The sequence below is a fragment of the Pleurodeles waltl genome, chromosome 6 (genome assembly GCF_031143425.1).
Source record: "Pleurodeles waltl isolate 20211129_DDA chromosome 6, aPleWal1.hap1.20221129, whole genome shotgun sequence".
Lineage (NCBI taxonomy): Eukaryota > Metazoa > Chordata > Amphibia > Caudata > Salamandridae > Pleurodeles > Pleurodeles waltl.
The window spans coordinates 752,449,734-752,468,658 of NC_090445.1; the positions used below are offsets into that span (position 1 = coordinate 752,449,734).

At 46.0% G+C, this 18,925-nt stretch overlaps 1 protein-coding gene across 6 annotated transcripts in view; it reads left to right on the forward strand.

Annotated features, from left to right (window-relative positions):
* The window catches only part of CCDC186 (coiled-coil domain containing 186), a 608,776-nt gene that overhangs the window by 247,894 nt on the left and 341,957 nt on the right, over positions 1 to 18,925 (forward strand). The window lies entirely within an intron of this gene.

An 18,925-nucleotide genomic window follows, 5' to 3' on the forward strand; every position in this document is an offset into this window, starting at 1 on the left:
TTCTCCCTTCTTGAGTCCCCTCCAGGTGCCAGAACTGGAAAGTTAAAATAGCTCTCCTATGCCAGTAGGTTGTGTCTTGTCCCTGACTTTGCTAAGGGAACCACTCCACATATTACATCATGACACAATATAAAGGGCTAGCTTGGAGTCCTGATTTCATCCCCCGTCCTTATTTCCAGGCCCTCAAAGCTGGTTGTTGGGAGACAGAAGAGATTAACAGAACTAATTGGAGACCTTATTAAACGTTGCATGACCATTCCTCAGAATAGGGAAGTAGGGGGGGAGGTCATTGAGGTATCTGCAGGTTGATAGAGCATGTACCAGAAAAATAGTTACTGAAGGTAAGTAACTTGTTCCTCTTACGAACACTTAAAAAGTTAGATCATTCACCTCTTGAATCAATAGAAAAGGGCTACCCCCAACATGGTGCGTCTGAGGAGAAAAACCAGAAACCCTGCAGCACAGATCTGCCAAAATTGGGATCTCTGTCGACTTCAGATTTGAAACAAAATTCCTGTTCCCTAAAGCCCACATTGCTGCCTGACATATACCTACAACAGGGACACCCTTGCTAAATATAGAAGAAGTGGCCTTTGGTATATTGAAATGGGTCCTGATAACCTCACTTAATTCATTCTTAGCATAGCACATGTTGAACACTTTCTAGCATGAAGTGGTTCGCTTCTGAGTTGCCTTAACTTTCTTGGCATCAACTTAGACAAGAGAAAACTGTTCCCCAGTCTGTTACTTGTGTTTCCAACCAGTGAAGAATCTGAGGACCTGTGAGTGTCCAGGTAGTGCATTCTCCATTTCTTCGGTGTTATGAGTAGGCAGGTAGAAAGTTGGCAAACCAATGGAATAATCCATATGAAACAGGGTATTTTCCTTTGTCCCTCTCTTTCCCACCCCTGCCGATAGGGAAGCTGCATGTTAAATCATGCTATTCTACTCTGTCGACCTTCCCATGTTAGTCTGGCAATCGTAGATCTAAACTGATCTAAAAAACAAAAAAGGCCCTAAAGAGCCGGATTGGGACATTCTGGTAAAATACACCAGTTTGTCAGCACCAGTATTTTCATTAGTGCCATCCTGGCCGTCACTGGCAATGGCAGTCTGATCTATTTCTCTATAAGAGAATTTATAGTTATGATGCACCTGGCATATTTTTCCCTAAAGAAAATGTCCATGTCCCTGTGGCATTGGATTACCAAGTAGTGTACTGGTTCTGTTTCCACTTTATTGGAAATTGTAGGATGGGTGGCAGGATGTGTTTTTTGTGGGTGGGGTGGGAGGGTTTAGGGGGCAAGGGGGGGAAATGCCTGACTAGAAACAATGTATCTGCAGCCTTATCCACCCAACTAAAGTATTTAATCTCTAAATATGTGACTCGGGTTGCATTTTATGTCTTTAACCAGTAGCAGAACGTCATCAACATCCATCGATAATACTCTACAAGCCTCACATTTAATCCCAAGCAAAAGGTGCAAACCTTTAAAGTATGCGTGCCGGGGCGCCATCACCAGGGCATACAGAATTGATGACAGAGTTGATGTTTACTTCTATTGATCAGTTTGACGGAGAAAGCTGATGATTTTCATTCTGTGTTTGGGGTCTGTATAGAGCAGTTTTATCCACAGTGACATGGCTCTACCCATACCAATTATTTTGATCACTACATATGCAAGTATGGTTGTTCATCAGTCTCGAAAAACGTAGCTGTGTCTAAGAAGATGGCAACCGATAATATAAGAGTGTCAGTTTGATGGGTAACCACAGAAAGGATGCAGACATTATTTGTAGTGTTTCTACTGCTTTTGTTCCCTCAAGGTTGAAGGGGAGCACAGCAGCTTCTGCTTGTCAAACCCCTGCCATGCCAGGGTGGCTTTATTTAAATATTCATGACTGTCTGTGACACATTTTTTATCAGCATTTCCTTAGTGAGGACTTGATGGGCTGGTATTAGCCACAATGGAAGGACCACAAATTGATAATTGTTGTAGCCCATACAAAAAAAGGCACCTTCTGGACAACTGCAGGATCAGTGTATAAAAATACATGTTCTGCATGTCTAGTAACAGCTTCTAGTCTTTTGCTTCCATTGGCAAAAGATCCTGTTGAAGTGAAGAAATCCTGCACTTCTCCTTGTGAAGGAAGGTGTTTAGAATGTAAATGTCCAGAATGTTGTGGAGGCCACTGTCTGGCCTAGAAAGTACCATCTCTGCCCAATCTCTGTCCGTGGAACCAATCATCTTACAGACTCTTTCCTCAATAGAGCGAGAGTCTTGTGCTGCAGAATATAGGCATTATCGTCACAGGTGGCATGGGTCAGAGGGACAATGGGAGGAGGCAAGTCCTGGCATAATCCTTGTTTGACAATCTGGAGGACCTAACAGTTCATGGTGATGGACAGCCAGCATGGTAAATGAAAGGGCATCCTCCCCACTACAGGCCAGATGTGCTCCCTAAAGACGAGTTGAAGCAGTTTTGCTGACAGGTCGTGGGGGCTAGAGTATTGTTAACTCTTCATTTGACAACCATTGAAGCCCCTGTGCCCCCCTGTAGCTGAGAGAAAGCTCCTTATTCTGTGATGGCTGGTACCAAAAAATGCACATCCCATACCTGAGCTCCCGGTACTCTTTGTGAAAATGGTGATCCTGGTATGCCATCCTCAAGGACCGCTTCTTGGCCCAATCTTGTATAAAGTGCTCAACTCTGATTACGCCTTCTTGCCAAGGAGGGAAGCTCCATCAAAGGCATAGCCATACGATTTATCTGCACATGATCTGAAAAGCTTGTGGAACATATCTAGGATGGCAGCAGATGGCTACATTTTGCACAATTTTCCACAGAGCATGGGAGTAACAGACGGGAAGGCAAGTCATGTTCATGGAACAAAGGGCAAAGTACCCCATTACCTTAATTTTCTTTGACTCTGTAGGTGTGAAGGGAAAAGGTGCAGGGTTCTTTTTTGAGAACACTCCAGAAAGACGATTCATAGAGTGGTGAACTGTCAAACCTCAGGTCTCCAGGAGCTGGTCAATGGTGGCCGGCAACCTGAGGGCTTACAGCAAGCACAGAAGCCTTTTTTGTGCTGCAAATAATCAATATTGAATACCTCAACTATTCATTAAATGGAAGCAGTGACTACATGGCAGAGGATGTTATCTGCAGGATTTCTTTTAGGTTAGCTTTGCACCCCTCTACCAACCATTCCAATTCAACTACCTTGATAGGATAGCCGTGAATGAGGGAGCTTTGTTAGATCCCAATGAACATCTCCACATCTGTTTTAGGAGAGTTATCCAAGCCACTGCAATTCTGAAGGGATAAGTAGTCACCACTAAGTTATGCCACAGACTGTTCAGGCAGGGCAAGTCTCAGTCTATGCTCATGGAACATACATGGCTTCGCGCAAAAATTAGAGGATGCAGGTGTCGCAACACACTGGCGGGACTTTGATTTTCTTATGTTACAAGAAACATGGGCTTAAACACCTGTTCCTTTAACTGGTTATGTCGAATTTCAGAAACCAGGCACTTAAACCCATAGACATGGCCACCCAATTGGGGGGGGGGTCTATCAGTTTACATTTCTACTAAATTGCATCACTTGGCGGAGGAGATTGCCCTGAAAGTAACATGGGCCTGAGCAATCCATCTCAGTATACTGCATGCCTATTGGAAATGTTTGCTTCCGATTGTCAATGTATATATTAATCTCTCTAAGTTTGGATAGAAGGAGAAATTTAGGATCCTAGTATCAATTCTTACAGAGCCCAAGTTAAAATTACCATTAGCAAATATCCTGCTGTCCAGCGACTTTAATACAAATCTGTTTGGGGATTAATAGGACGCAAGGGTGACTGTCCGGATATAGTTTGTCCTCCCAGCGCAAAACTTACCAGTGGCAGATCGTCAGAGCAAGTTAGCGGAGTTTTTTGTTTTTTTACAAAGTCCGATATTTTAGGTCTAAGGCTCCCAAATGGGTGCCTTGGCGTTGATACACCCACTGGCCGGACTAGGGCTGCTGGAAAGTTTATCTCTTTTATTGACTACATCATATGCACAGTCTGACTTTTCAAACATATCAATATTTTTTCTTTGGGTCCAGTTTTGACAGCGATCACAGACTGCAGCAGATTGTTTTTTCCATCTTTTCATCCAAACGGGCAGTTGCTTCCTTCACCAGCACCGGGGTGTGGACCGAAAATCTCAAACAGCAAAAAAATTAGCGGCGATGCTATGTCATGGATAAAAGTCCAATATAAGTTCTCCATAGCCTAAAGTAACTCTCCTGATAATTAGTGAACATCTTTTACTGGCCATATTATCCAGGATTTTCAAGCTATTTGTCCGCCATGCGCTAAGTTGTGCGATCCTCCGTCTTACAAATTTAAAATGATGGAATCTTTGAAAGCCTTGAAACGTGAAGTTAACTGCAAAATGTGAACACTTGTAAAGCAGCCATTTTCACTAATTGCAAAACTCAATCTAACCAAAGCAAGGTGCCTTTTTAGCAGAGCAATCTGGCTTGTAAAAAAGGAGAAAAATTATGTCTTATGGTCCTGACGTTGTTCGCAAGCGAGGAAAAGAACCCAAAAAGATTCTGGTCATTGATTAATCAAGTGCCATCGGCGACAGGAGGGGCTCCAATTCAAATATCATAGAATCTGCTTGGCTTTCATTTCTGTTGGCTCATTTTGCCGACTGCCGACTGCCTGCTCATCGAACCTGCCTACTGTCCGACAATCCCTGCTACTCTGGAGGCTACAAAAATGTCAGCAATGGACCTGCTCAAAGCCAGCTCCTCAACCATCCCTTATATACTTAGTCAAACAGAGAAACGCTGTTGACAAGGCTGCGGAAAGATGGGACCCCTGACCCCAATGTGCTCCCAACTGCTTTCTTTACAACGGACCCAGAAATTTGGGCTAAGGTACTAACTCCCCTGTTTCATTGTTGCTTTGCTACCAATAATTTCTCAGATTCTTGGAGAGGGTCCATTATTCAGCCTATTTTTAAAGAGGGCATGACATCTGACTCCCACCATTATCTTCTCATTGCCCTAATTGACAATGACGCTAAGCCCTATGCAAGCTTGTTACTTGACGATCTCCGAGCCTGGGCAGAGGATCTTCAGATCATCCCAAGGAATCAATGCTGCTTTAAATGTAAATATGGTACCACCTCAAATCTGATGGCATTGGCCTTCATGTGCGATGAAACAATCGGCAATAAACAGGTGCCTCACTCCTGCTTCGTGGACTTCAAAACCGCTTTTGACAGCATAGGGATAGGTCCCCTGTGGTGTAAACTGCGGGACTGGGACGTGCCTGGAGCACTGCTGAGAGCAATTCAATAGCTGTATAGACACCTGGATATGTATCAGATTAGGAGACAGCTCTAGCATTTCAAGGAAGATTCCTACAAAATCAGGATTGAAGCAAGGCTGCATGCTTGTTCCCTTGCTTTTCAATGTACACATATCTGACATGTCAAAGCTCCTTGATGAAGTAACTTTTCACCCGCCTAAACTGGGAGGTTACCCCATGGCCCACTTGTTATAGGCTGATTATCTCGTGCTCCTTAGCCAGACCATCCTGCAGCGGCTACTCTCCACTCTTCATGTCTTTACTGTCAAGAATGGGTTGGAAATCAACCAAGCAAAAACTAGTTACATTTGGACCAAAAACAACCAGGCATAACAGGTGGCAACTTAACGGCGTATGTCTCTGCCGTAGCAGTACGTACAAATATCTGTACATTCTCTTTGACAGCAAAGCCTCATATACATCCCACTTACACTCTATCAATCAATCAGAAATTTGTAAAGCACACTACTCACCCGTGAGGGTCTCAAGGCGCTGAGGAGGGGGAGGGCAGGGGTACGAGGGGAGTGGGTTGTCTATGAACAACAAAGGCTCTAGCTTAATGTTTGCTCTTTCAGCTGTCACCCTGAAACTACAAGGTCTAAGCCTCGCCCCTCTTCTTCAGGTGATGAAGGTAAGTGTCATCCCAGCTCTAACCTAAGGAAGTGGAATTACCTTACGCAAGGAGGCTAGGACAGCTAACAAACTGATCTCCGAAATATACAAAGTCGCCCTTCGACTACCAAAGAGAACATCACCAGTGTAAGTGAGACTTGAGAATAACATCCTAAAACAGTCCTGGGCAAGAGGGAGTTGTTTTCTGAACTTCTGCCAGAAGGCTTAGATCTGCACCAAATTTGGTGTGAACTAGAGTGCGCCGGCCTAACAGCGTCATATAACCATTATCTAGACAAGGCTTGGAGTAAACATCTGCTGCATCAGGCTTTCAAGAAGTCAACATCATTTACAGTAAAAAAAAAAATAGTCAAAACTGGAGGATCAGGCAGTTTTAAACAAGCGCTCTCATGCATGGCCCTTTATCAACTCCTACATCTCCAGTAAGCAGCAGAACTACATCACCAGCATTTATCCTGTGTGGATTAAAGCTAGGCTCGTAGCATTAAGGCAGGGCGAGTGGAATCTGCATGCTTATCCTCCAGCACAACAGTGTTTAAAATCTCATGACTTAAGATGCCGTCTTTGCGGCAAAGAAAAATAAACACTAATCCACATCCTATGTATCTGCCCTGCAGAGTTGCAGCAAAGAAGACTTTCTATGCCTCGAATTTATTTGTTTTGGATTCCGCACGTGCCACCAGGCAGTAATTGCAAGCCTAGATCCCATTAACACTCTTCTAAATGTTAGTTTCTCTGATGGTTGCGATTAAACTAGATAAAAGCCACCTCGTCCAGCCCTGTGATAGCACACTGCTAATGTGGCATTATATATGTTTTATACTGTGCATTCCTTATTTGCCATGTTCTTTATGCAGCTCTCCAATGAGGAAATCCATTGCTATTTGCCCTGTATGTAGTAAATGGGCCGGGTTCACCCATCCCTTTGGCATACTCTGCACCATACACTTAAACAGAAGATACTTACTGTTTGGTCCTGAACTGTCATTTTGTGTGCTGTATACTGCTTCTAAACAATTAGGTTGTAGTACTATGTTGCAGATGGGTTGGGTCTATTTATATTTCTAATTTACCCTGCACACCGTACCTCCGTCTTTAATGGGCAAATCTGCCTTCTGTATACTGCTTTTAAACAAACAGTTTGTAAAAGTAGGCTGCAAATGGGCTGGATCTATTTACGCCTCCAACTTACCTTGCACATTGTACCTCTTTTTTCATAGATGTGCTTATTGACGGTTCTTCTACGGTTATAACTGCGCATTGCACATACTTGTGTGTATCGACCAGTCAGTACTACATGTTATCAATGTGCTAGGCCCACTTATGCCTCCATTTTACCCTGCACATTGTACCTCTGTTTTCATATATGGAGCTTACTGACGGTTCTTCTATGGTAATAACTGTGCATTGTGCATGCTTGCATGTATTGACCAGTCAGTGTCAACGTGCTAGGCTCACTTAGGCCTTGGCACATCTTGCACTTTGTTCCTTAGTGACTATAGCATTTGTTTTCTGTCTGGTTCCCTATGGCCTAAATTGCACATTGCACTTTGTATTACACACACATTTTTTTAATGCTTATCTTATATTTGGTGCTGAATGCCATTTTCCTTTGGTTTTAATATTTGTACCTTTTAAATTGCAGTACTTAGCCAACTCAGAGTTATCAGGAGCAAGTCACCTGTGTAACCTGTCCTTTCTCCTGTCCCGTTTATGGAAGTGCCAGCTCCACAATGGGTCCAGGCCCTGTGCACCTAGTAGCTGTAATTTTTTTTAAAATAATGGCTAATTCAGCACTGCTATTTTTTATGATGTGGTGTTGTTAATCCTGTACGTTGAATAAACTGAGCTACTGTGTCTGTTGGTAAAGGTTTTAAATAACTGTACAATATAAAATGGACACTATTTGTGCCCATATGGGGATAAAGAGTGGCCATCTTGCTAGACTCACTACAGTCATCGTCCGGACGAATGATGCTGGATATCTGAACGCCCCATACAACCTGCCATAATGCGTACCTGGCAAGAGACTGTTTGCATACTCTTCCACCAAATGTTGTGCTCTACATTGAGATCTGACTAAGAGGGACTTAGGGCCTCATTACGAGTTCGACAGATGAGAAGACCTGTCTGCTGAACTTCTGACTGGGAAGTTTGCGCCTTCCTGGCAACCTCCAAGCTGGCCCAATTACAACTTTTCCGCTGGGCTGACGGCCGGTAGCTAGGGTTTCGGCCCGTCAGCCCAGCTTGGAAAGTGGCAACAGCATTGTCGCTGACTCATAATCAAGCAGGCAGCAATGCTGTGCCCGCAGGGGGCACCAGCACCCTCGTAATGTGCACTGCACTACGATGGTGCAGGGTAGGGGGAACCCCTGCATGTGTTCTCCACCAGCTTTTTCATGCCAGTGAAACTGCCATGAAAAGGCTTGCAGAGAACTAGGTTGTAATCAGCTCTGGCTGATTATGACCTGCACCACTGTCAGTCCGTTGGGGACATTGTTCCCAGCAGAGTTGGCAGTCGTTTGGTGCTCTGACCGTCAAACTCTTAATTTGGAGGTCGAACCGCCAAACTGGTGGCGGACATGACCTCCTCTGCGAGTGTGGTAGTCTGTTGACTGCCAACTTGTAATGCGGCCCTTAGTCTTCATAAGGTTTGTCACAAATCTCCAATAGATCTAAATTTGGTACCAGTCAATTGTGTATGTACATGACATTTCTGTAGCTCTAACCTAGCCAGAAGGCATCAGAGTGATTTACTTAATTAGGGACCAACATAGAATCAACGAGTAAGAGGGAAGGAAGCTGGGTTGTGGGTGGATAATGTATTGTGATGTAGCAGTCAGAGACTGCACTGGTGATGGTGTCAGGGCAACTGCAAGGCTTTTAGCAGAGAAAGAGGTTTGGCTGGTGCCAGAATGGCATCAACAGGCGGTTGAATGGGACGACAAGGGACAGAGCTGCTAGCTGAAACGCACTTCTTCAAAAACACCTTTTTAGGGCTCACAGAGGGGCACCAGAGGTAGACAGGTTGGAGTAAAAGAGGGCCAGCCTAGTGTGGTCAAAAGCAGTAATTTGTGTGGGATGAGCTATAGGGGCTGCAATCGAGATGGGGCCAGTGATTCTCCCCCAAAACTGAACCCTAGGACATAGAGGTCATAGTTGGGATAAAGTTCTACAAACTGGAATCACAGCTTCACAGTGTCACTCGAGTGGGAGAGACATTGCGAAGCTGAAGAGTTTTTCCTGTGGTGCTTCTTGTTTTGATTCCAGGAGGATGTGTCTTTGAAAACTGCCTTCTTGAGTGTTGCTGAACGAAGATGAGTCAGAGTGGGACTCCTTGAGGGACTTGGATTTGGTCCAGCTAGGGGCTCGCCATACGTCTTGAACCTGCATAGAGCTTTACATCCCACTCCTAAAATGTCGAGTGTGTATGAGGACACACTTCTCACATGACATGGAGTCATGTTTGGGACTTAAGAACCACAGACAGAAGACTTGAGGGTGCAAGTGTGACAGCTGCTAGTGGTAGGAATGACTTGGCTTAATCTCTGAAATTTTCAAGTCAGTTATCATGTAAAAAAACAGTGCAAAACAACAATTTCAATAGAAAATGATTCAAGTAGAGCAGATCTTGATTCGCATCAAATGCTGCAGAAATTCTGAAACTGATGTCTGTGTGCTGGAGTGGCTCCCTGATATCAAATCTGTTGCTGTTCCCTGGGCTGTATTGCTACCTTTCGGTGCAAAGTAGCTGTTTCAGCTTTCCAGATCCAGCCTGGCATTTGGAGGAGATTCAAAATTTGATTAATTTGCAGGTAGATGTATCCAAGGCCCAGTTTTATGTTTTTATTAAATTAAGCTTCTGTTAGAGATAGGTCAGTCCTTTAACTGCCATTTACTTCTCTGTAAATAGCAGCTCCTAAGGGTCAGTGTCTTTTTTTTTTTTTTTTTTTTTTTAACTGTCAGAAGAACAAACAAAAAATCTAGCCTCTCTAAATAGGTAGTGCACCACTGACATTTACAACAAAGAAAGGTATCTGGGTATTTCTTTATAAATAGGTGCTCAAGAATTACCTGTTGTATGGAACCTTCTAATAATGGTTGTAGGTGTCTAGATTATTATAAAATAGACTGACCCTCACACACCCATCTAGGTGTCACGCTTCATCATTGAGCCGTCTCTTCCTCCTAGCAGTTGGTTAGGGGGTGGATGGGCTCATCAATGTCATCAAGAGCACTTTGGTAGTCCTAAAGAGCTCACCTATTGCATCTATGTGCAGTATTACAAATGTTGTTCAGTAAAACCCATCCTCTATCATTTTTTCTGTGATTTATTACTGTTGGATAATAAAAAAATCAAAAAAAAAAATCATCATGTCAGGGACTCTAGGGATTGTAACCACTCTCTAGTCCCGATATTCGATAAGTTTCAGCTGTTTTGGCCCCTTAGAGGGTCTGCGACCGTTCTCAGTACCAAGACCCTTTAGTGCAGCAACTCTCAACTGTATTCATATTTTTTTACAGAAATTGTGGTACTCCATGTGAGTGTACCACCTTTGCGGGTTACGTAATACCTGAAATGTCAGTGGGTATTGCCTTATGGATGTGGGACACTGGCGTGCCCTGTAGCCCCTCATTTGGTATAGGTAAATACTGGAATGTAACCCACTATGTGCCCACCACATCCACATCGTCTGCAATAAATATAGCTTTTTTATATGCCATGAGTTGTTTGAGTTTATTTGTGGTTTTCGCTCCTCAAAATGTGCCATATTCCACTTTCCAGACGCTTTCCATGAGAATTGCTTACCCAGACTTGATCACAAGCACTTGACATATGCTGTCCCATTTCCGAAGACTTGTACACATTCCAGGCAAAAAAAGGTACATGTTGTCTGGATTCCTGCCAGCAGAGGAAGAGGTGCTTCATATTTGTCCCATTTAAGGCTTATTCTGAGGGTAGGGTAGTACTTTCAGTTGAGCCTAAACCTGGAGTGTGGGTCTGTCCTGTATGCTGAAATGAAAGCAGTCTCTGTGGCTGGGGTTCTCATTCTGGGAGCTATGATTCAGCTCATTTTTCTAGATTTGCCAGAGACATACTTTGTGTTCACACAATGTAAGAAGACTGGTCCTTGAGGAATGTCTGTGCAGTTCTGATGACACTTGCTGCACTGGTAAAGGAGCTTCCAGTCTGCCTTTCGGATGCATAGTTGCCCATAGTTTGGTTAAATTCATTTTGCCCATGACAGGTTAGGAATACTGGTTCAAGCTGTGTTCCAATAAACCACCATGTGCAGATAGCAGCCACAACAGCCCCATGGAGCAAGAAGTGACCACTTGAGATGTCATAGGTATCCATCAACTCCAAAAACTGCAATATTACCCCCTACATGCACATTCCCAGTCATTTTGAGTCCATTTTCAGTCAGGAGTTACGGAGGTTTGTCCGAGTTCTTTGTAGCACCCTCATCCATGAAAAACATGCTGACCCCATCAGAATGTCATCTGAGGTCTTGTTCAGCACACGCTTTAGCAACATTCAGGTGAGGAATGCCCCGTTGGGTGGCCTCCGTCTCCCAGTGTTGACTGCCCCTTAGAACCTCACATGCCAGATAGCCACCCACTGCAACTGTGCCTCCTGGTAGTATAGTTAGAAGTTGGGCCTGCAAGGCCCCCTTCATCCATTGAGAGTTTGAATTTCAGTAACATTCTGCATTGTTTGCCACCCCAAATCCAGCATGAAAGCATGCCATCCAGCTCCCTGAATATCTGTTTGGGTATTTGGATAGGAAGGGCAGAGAAAAAATATTGTAGCCTAGGGAACATGATCAGTTCAGAGTGCGCTACATGTCCCACAACAGGTCAGCCAGAACCCAATAGTTTCCTGAAGTCACCTCCCATCATATACTACCTTCCATGAGTTGCTCTTTCATGTACAATATATCTGGAGCCCCAGGTATTTGAAGATGTAAGGTTCCCACTGTAATCTGTCTCCCAGTGCAAAGAGGGTCTGTGAGCGACTGTGGATGCCAGCACCAAATATCTGCATGATTTGGGTCAGTTTACTTTTAAAAACTAACAACCTCCCAAAGATGTCTAGCGGGACACAATGCCCTGTATGGCTCTTTCCCTATGCCACATATACATGAGCATATCATGCATATATAGCGATACATACAACTCGGATACCCATTAACCCAAATCTTGACTAATACTACAAGCCAGTGGCTACATTGGGAAGGCAAATGGAACAGGGCAGACAGGGTACCCTTATTAGGTATCCCTCTCAGTGACTCCAGTGTTGGATGGAGACTCCCGATTCTAATCCTGACTAATGGGGTGGTGTAAAACAGTCTTGTCCATATAATGCACATGTGGCCCAAGCCCATTAAACCCACTACCTCAGACAGGTACTCCCAGTGAAGGATTTCAAAGGCTTTCTCGATGTCAAAGCAAGTACGAAAGCCTCAGGGCAATCTGGAAAATCCAGATACAGCAGTTGGACCAACCTCCAAATGTTAGTCATTGTGCTGTGATTATATTTTTTTAAACTATTTTTTTTAAAGAGTCAACACAATAACAAAGCACAACTTCTCTGCGTTAAGCAAATGGTACCCTTAATTTGTCCAATGTTCCTCAGATTTGTTTCCTCTCTGAATACAACAAGCAAGAAACGCTTTGCTATACAAAGCTAAAGGTCCATGCCTCTGGTCTCTACGTGTACCCCAGATCTTTTCCCATTTTCTGGTGCATTCCCTACCTTCAAAAATGAAATTTAAAGAGTGAACCATTACCCAAGAAAAGGGCGTCCTGGTGCTGACAGGGTCTGCAACCACTAATAAAGAAACTTTTGTTTTATTAAAGAGACAAGGTTTAAGTGGTTTCCTGAAATACAATGAACAGAGTAAGTATTTAGCAGGTTGAAAGGAAGCCTATTCAACCATTTGCAGCTAACGAGAACCAACGTCTGCCAGTAAGGCTGCACTCAGTTCAGATAATTTGACAGAGATGAGAACTGGAAGACTATAGGATGTGTGAGGGACAAAATCTCTTATAAGCAGGAGAGAACCAAATTATGTAAGGCCCTATGTTCCAGGCAAAGTAGTTTAAAATTAGAATGTTTAAGGATGGGAAGCCAGCACTGGTTTTTGATACAGGCAGAGACCTCTTAGAGAGGGACAGACTTGCAAGCTGCAGCATATTGCAGTTTGAAGGCAGTTGATCAGATAGAGTGGAGGCCCTGATATAGGGAATTTTCATAATCAAAATGAGAAGTGATGAGGGCTTGAGCGGATCTGAGATCTGCGATGAGGAGATGAATGATATGTTCGATGGCATGTGTGGTTGTAGATACACATACTGGGCGTACTCCTGCCATCTAGTGTGTGTCTGGAGTGCGGCAAGCTGTTCTTCTTCGAAGAAGTATTTCAATTCACAAGATCAAGTGACTCCTCTTGGTGATACTGCGCATGGGCATCGAATTCTTTGTTAGATTGTTTCCTCCCTACTGTCTGGTTCGGATGTGTGTGCCTCCGCTCTGTATCTTCAACTCCGTTTCGGTTAGTTTTATCTTTTGTCTTACTGATACAGCAGCATTGTTTCAATCGGGCATTTCCATTCTTGGGCTACCTATGAATTTCTTTGGTTTGTTTTTTGACTGACCGCCCTTTGGACCGTTACTACCCATCTCGGACCTACCTTTTGGTTGTCTCTGGCATTGACGAACAATTTCTCCTGATGGAAAGCACACCTTTTTTGTTTTTGTCCACGTTGCCACACTAAATACCCGCACACCACCCAGCACCATGTGCAACCCCTGCCTCTCTCCCAACCATTGCAAGGCTAGCGTTGACACATGCAAGTCATTCAGGTCAAAAAAGACTCTTTGGGACTGGAGGGCTCAACAACTTGAAATGACGCAGAAAGCATCTGACGACGCCCCAGGTTTCTTCAAGGAAGAACACACTCAGGAGGAGCCAACTGCCAAGGAAGAAGGAACCTTCTCCTTTAAAGATAACTCCAACTCATTTGTGGAGCTCAGTATTGAGAGCCAGGACTTACCTTCTGCACAGCATGTGAGTACTCTGGCCCTTGCTCTCCCACCCAAGCCCTCCAAAAAGTCCCCACTGCTGCTTTTAGAGGTCACTGGACTACCACTGCCTTCTGGCCATGGTCATTACCGAAGGACTGCCTCGGCCACCACACCTTTGAGGCTTGTGCCGAAGATTGCCGCTAAGGCTAAAGCCTTGGTCTTGACCTCAGGCTCTTTGGACTGAGAAATAGTTTTGTGTCAATCCAAACCTTGGCACCAACACGGCAGCCGCTTCCACGGACCTTGGCACCAATGAAAATCCAGAAGCCCAAGACTTTGGTACCGGGAAGACTCCAGCCAGTCTTCCACACTTTTTCACCTTTCAAGCCAATCCTCCAGAAAATGGATGTTAGACAGAGAAAACTATACATTCAAGAAGGGACTGGTCCCATTATGGCAGCTCCTTCCTCTCCTACACCTCCAAAGAGGGAGTTAACATTTGTGAAGACCTTGGACATACCTATCCCTCCAAGGGAAAAGACAAGGGACAAGGCCACCAACCCGGCCCATCATCCTTTTTCTCCACCTCCTCCTTCACCACCTCCTTCCCCTCCTCATACTCCACCACCACAATCCCCTATTCATGACAAACTTGATGACACTCTTCAAGGGTCTCCAAATTCTTACACTGGGGAATTAGGAGGACTGTTAGATGGCACTGACTCGTGGGGTGCTTATGGGCTGGAACCCACCATTTCCAATGATCTGGGCCTTTATCCTACTCGCCCTACAGAGGATACCATCTCTTCCCAACAGGCTATCTCCAGAGCAGCAATGTTCCATAATGTGCAGCTCCATAAGGAACACATGGAGCAAGACTTTTGGTTTTACACCTTTTCTTCACCCTACAGGGACACCCATTTCCTCCCAATGCTTCACAGCATGATAAGGCACGCAGAGGATATAGTCAAGGAGCCAGTTGGTTATAGAGTAATCACCCCATGGGTGGATGAAAAATACAAAGTGGATCCTTCAGATCCTCTCTTTATTAGGAGTCGAGTTCCACCTGACACTATTGTTACCACCACTGCCCATAATCGGGCAAATAGTCGAGGCCCTCAGGACTCTTCTCCTGAGAAGGAGAGTAAACGTATTGATGCCACAGGAAAGAGAGTGGTGGCAAACATTGCTGCGTTGCCTGTTCTCAGGCCCCTTTGACCTGCTTTTGTAGGGCACATTTGGCAGAAATAGAGGAATTGCTGCAATACCTCCCAGAGGAACACCGCAAAATGGGGCAACAAATTGTCTCTGAGGGACAGATTATCACCAACAACTCCATGCAGTGAGCCCTTAATGCAGCAGATACAGCGGCCGCGGGTATGAACACCAACATCCTCTTAAGAAGGCACACATGGCGTTGTTGTTCTGATTTCAAACCAGAGGTCCAACAGGCAGTTTTAAACATGCCCTTTGATAACGAGCACCTTTCTGATGGATACAACTACCTGTGGATTCCTCACTCATTGACTTTTCCCCATGCGCCAGCATCCGACGGAAATTTTCTCCTAGCTTCAGCACGTCGACGAGGACGTCACAATTGCCCGACTCCCACGCGACGCCGTCTGACGTCATACAGGCAATAAGAGGTCCTCGCCGGCGTGCTGATGTCAGTTCCCTTTTTTCCGTGCCTTCGAGCGACGGTTATTCTTCGAGGGAGCAACTGTTTCTGCTGCGTAGTTACAGTTACTGTATCTATCGAAATGTCACAACGAAAGTCGGGCTTTAAGCCTTGTAGAGAGTGCGGCGGCAAGATGTCGGTGACAGACCCACATGTGGATTGCTTGTGATGTCTGAGCTTAGACCATGAAGTGAAAAAATGTGGATCCTGTCAACGCATATATCCTAAAGCGTTGAAGGAACGAGAGGCAAAGCTGTTTTTGGCGAAGTCCAAAAAGAAGGAAATGCGGCACCGGCGCAGATCTTCATCACCGAAATCTCATCGACGTCACCGTGACTCCTGCCGCCGTTGTGATTCTCGACGCCGTTCGAGTAGAGAGCGTTCACGCTCGAGGTCGCCTTCGGTTCGGCGCCGTAAGACATGGGAGGTTAGTCCCACCATCACTCCTCAGCCGCAGACGCCTCCCACTTCTCCGATTTCTCCAACGTCTCCGCCATCTGTCTTCGAGGTCGTACCTCAACAGGATCCTGAGTTTTCACCTGCGCAATCTGAGATGCCTGGGCCGGCACCGTTATCACCTCGGGCGCAGGCTCCGCAATATCCATTGTTCCCGGCGCCAGGTGCTGATAGTTCCGCATTTCTTAATGCGATGTTTGCCATATTTGCACAGATGGCTCCGGGTGGTGGTCCAACTGGTCCTTCGGGGCCATTGGCTTTTGATATGGGTGCTCCGGCTCCTTTACGGCCGACACCTTTCATGCCCTTCCTTCCAATGGGAGGTGCTGGCTCGGCACCGGTTCCTTTGGCGTCGCCTACAGGACCTGCGACTCCGATGAGGACTGCTGTCCCGGCGCCAGAAGGTTCTTCACCATCTCGTCCTCTGCCTCAGTCGGCGCCGAAAAAGCCCACAGCGCCGATGGATCCGGCGTCGGATGGATCAGAGGATCGGCGTCAGGTGTGGTCATCGACGTCGGCGGACGCCTTGTCGATGCCAAAGATCGAGGCCAGGCTTCATTCTAGGAGGCTAGCTCTTCGCCTCCTTGAGGAACAGGAGTATAACAGGCAGGCCTTGGAGGAGGGTGAGATTGAGGAGCCTCTGGCAGATCTTCATGGTTTGGACACTGCTAGTGGCTTGGACACTTCCCCAGAGTGGGACTTTACATCTCCTGGGGAATATACAGAGGAGGCTGCTTCTTTCCACTCTGTTTTAAGAAAAGCAACTGACTTTTTAGGCCTTCCCCTCCCAGTGGCTGAGGCGAAACCCAACATTTTGACAGAAGTGCTACATCCGGCCTCGGCTATTGCAGAACCTCTTTTGCCTTTTAATGAGGCTCTCCTTGATCCAATTATGGAGATTTGGAAAAAGCCAGTCACATCTACGGCTGTTAACAGGACAGTAGGGCGTAGATATCGTGTGGCTCCTGCGGATCCAGGCTTTTTGTCAAAGCACCCGACTCCAGAAAGCTTGGTGGTGCAAGCTTCATGTTCCTCACGTACTGCTCCAGGTTCCTTTCCGGGTGTTCCTTCGGACAGAGATTCTAAAAAGATGGACCAGTCTTCAAAAAAGACTTTCTCTTCTTGTAGTATGGCCCTTAAGTCCACGAATGCCACATGTATCTGGGCAGATACATCTACGCCCTTATGGAGGAGGTCAAGACCGCTCATTCTGGATTACCTCAGGAGGTGTTGGGCCTTTTGTCGGATGCTCAGGCTGCGGCGACCCAAGTAATCCAGTCAGGGCTGGACACAACTGATTCTGTGGCCAGGGCTATGGGCACCACTGTCGCTAACAGAAGACAGGCCTGGCTTTGTTCTTCAGGTTTCTCTCCAGATGTTCAGTCGGCCCTGCTTGATCTACCCTTTGATGGGGATAAACTTTTTGGGTCAAAGGCGGACTCTGCCCTTGAAAGGTTTAAAGAAAGTAGAGCCACAGCAAAATCTTTGGGCTTGCAGGCCTCCTCCTCTGTTTCTTCACGATCATTCAGAAGGTTTAGGGGGTTTGGTCGTGGCTCCTCTTTTCGGGGCAGGTTTCAACAGCAAGCCACCACTGCCCTCCCCTACAGATTGTATAGGGGGAGGGGTAGGGTTCGAACCAGAGGGGCCACCCAGCAGCACTCTGCCTCTGCCTCTTCCTCTTCCTCTGGAGGGGTGCAGCACGGAAAGCAGCCTTAGTCATCCACCAATTCCCTTGCATACTACTCCTGTAGGGGGGAGGTTAATGTACTTTCTCCACATGTGGGAGGCAATAACATCGGACTTCTGGGTCACCAGTATTGTGGGGAAAGGCTATGCCCTTCCCTTTCAGGAGTTTACACCCCCCCACCCCGCCGCGTCCATCCTTCTGTTCGGAAGAACATCTCCTGTTGTTAGAACAGGAGGTTCTAGTCCTCCTTTCGAAAGGTGCAGTAGAGTTGGTTCCAGAGCAGGAGAGGGGTCAGGGTTGTTATTCAAGATATTTCCTGATCCCCAAGAAGGATGGTCGGTTGAGACCAATCCTGGGCCTGAGGATTTTGAATTGGTTCCTCAAACAGGAAAAGTTCAAGATGCTGGCCCTAGCACAGGTACTTTTGTCGTTGAACGAAGGAGATTGGATGGTGTCTGTCGACTTGCAGGATGCTTACTTTCATATCCCGATACTCAAGTCGCACAGGAAGTATCTCCGGTTTGTGGTGGGATCGCAACACTACCAGTTTGCGGTCCTTCCGTTTGGTCTTACTTCAGCACCTCGAGTCTTCACGAAGGTGATGGCTGTGGTTGCGGCAGAGCTCAGGAGGAAGGGGATAGCGGTATTCCCTTACCTAGATATTTGGTTGATCAAGGCCAAGTCTCCGGAGCTCGTGCTGCGTCACCTGCAGTCGACAACCCAGTTGTTGTTCGATCTGAGCTTATCGGTGAATGTGCCCAAATCTCACCTGGAGCCCTCAACGTCTCCTGTTCATAGGGGCGGTACTGGACACAACATTGAATCGTGCCTTTCCTCCGCCCCAGCGGATTCAGGACATTCAGGCGTTGGTTCCAATGTTTCAAAGTGGAGCGGTCATTCCAGTCCTCAAGGTCCTTCGTCTGCTCGTTCTGTTCGCTTCTTGCATTCTGTTGGTCACTCATGCACGCTGGCACATGAGGGCTCTTCAGTGGTGCCTCCGAAGGCAGTGGTTTTAACTCAAAGGGGATCTCGAGGAATCGGTAAAGATTTCCAGAGACGCTGCAGCGG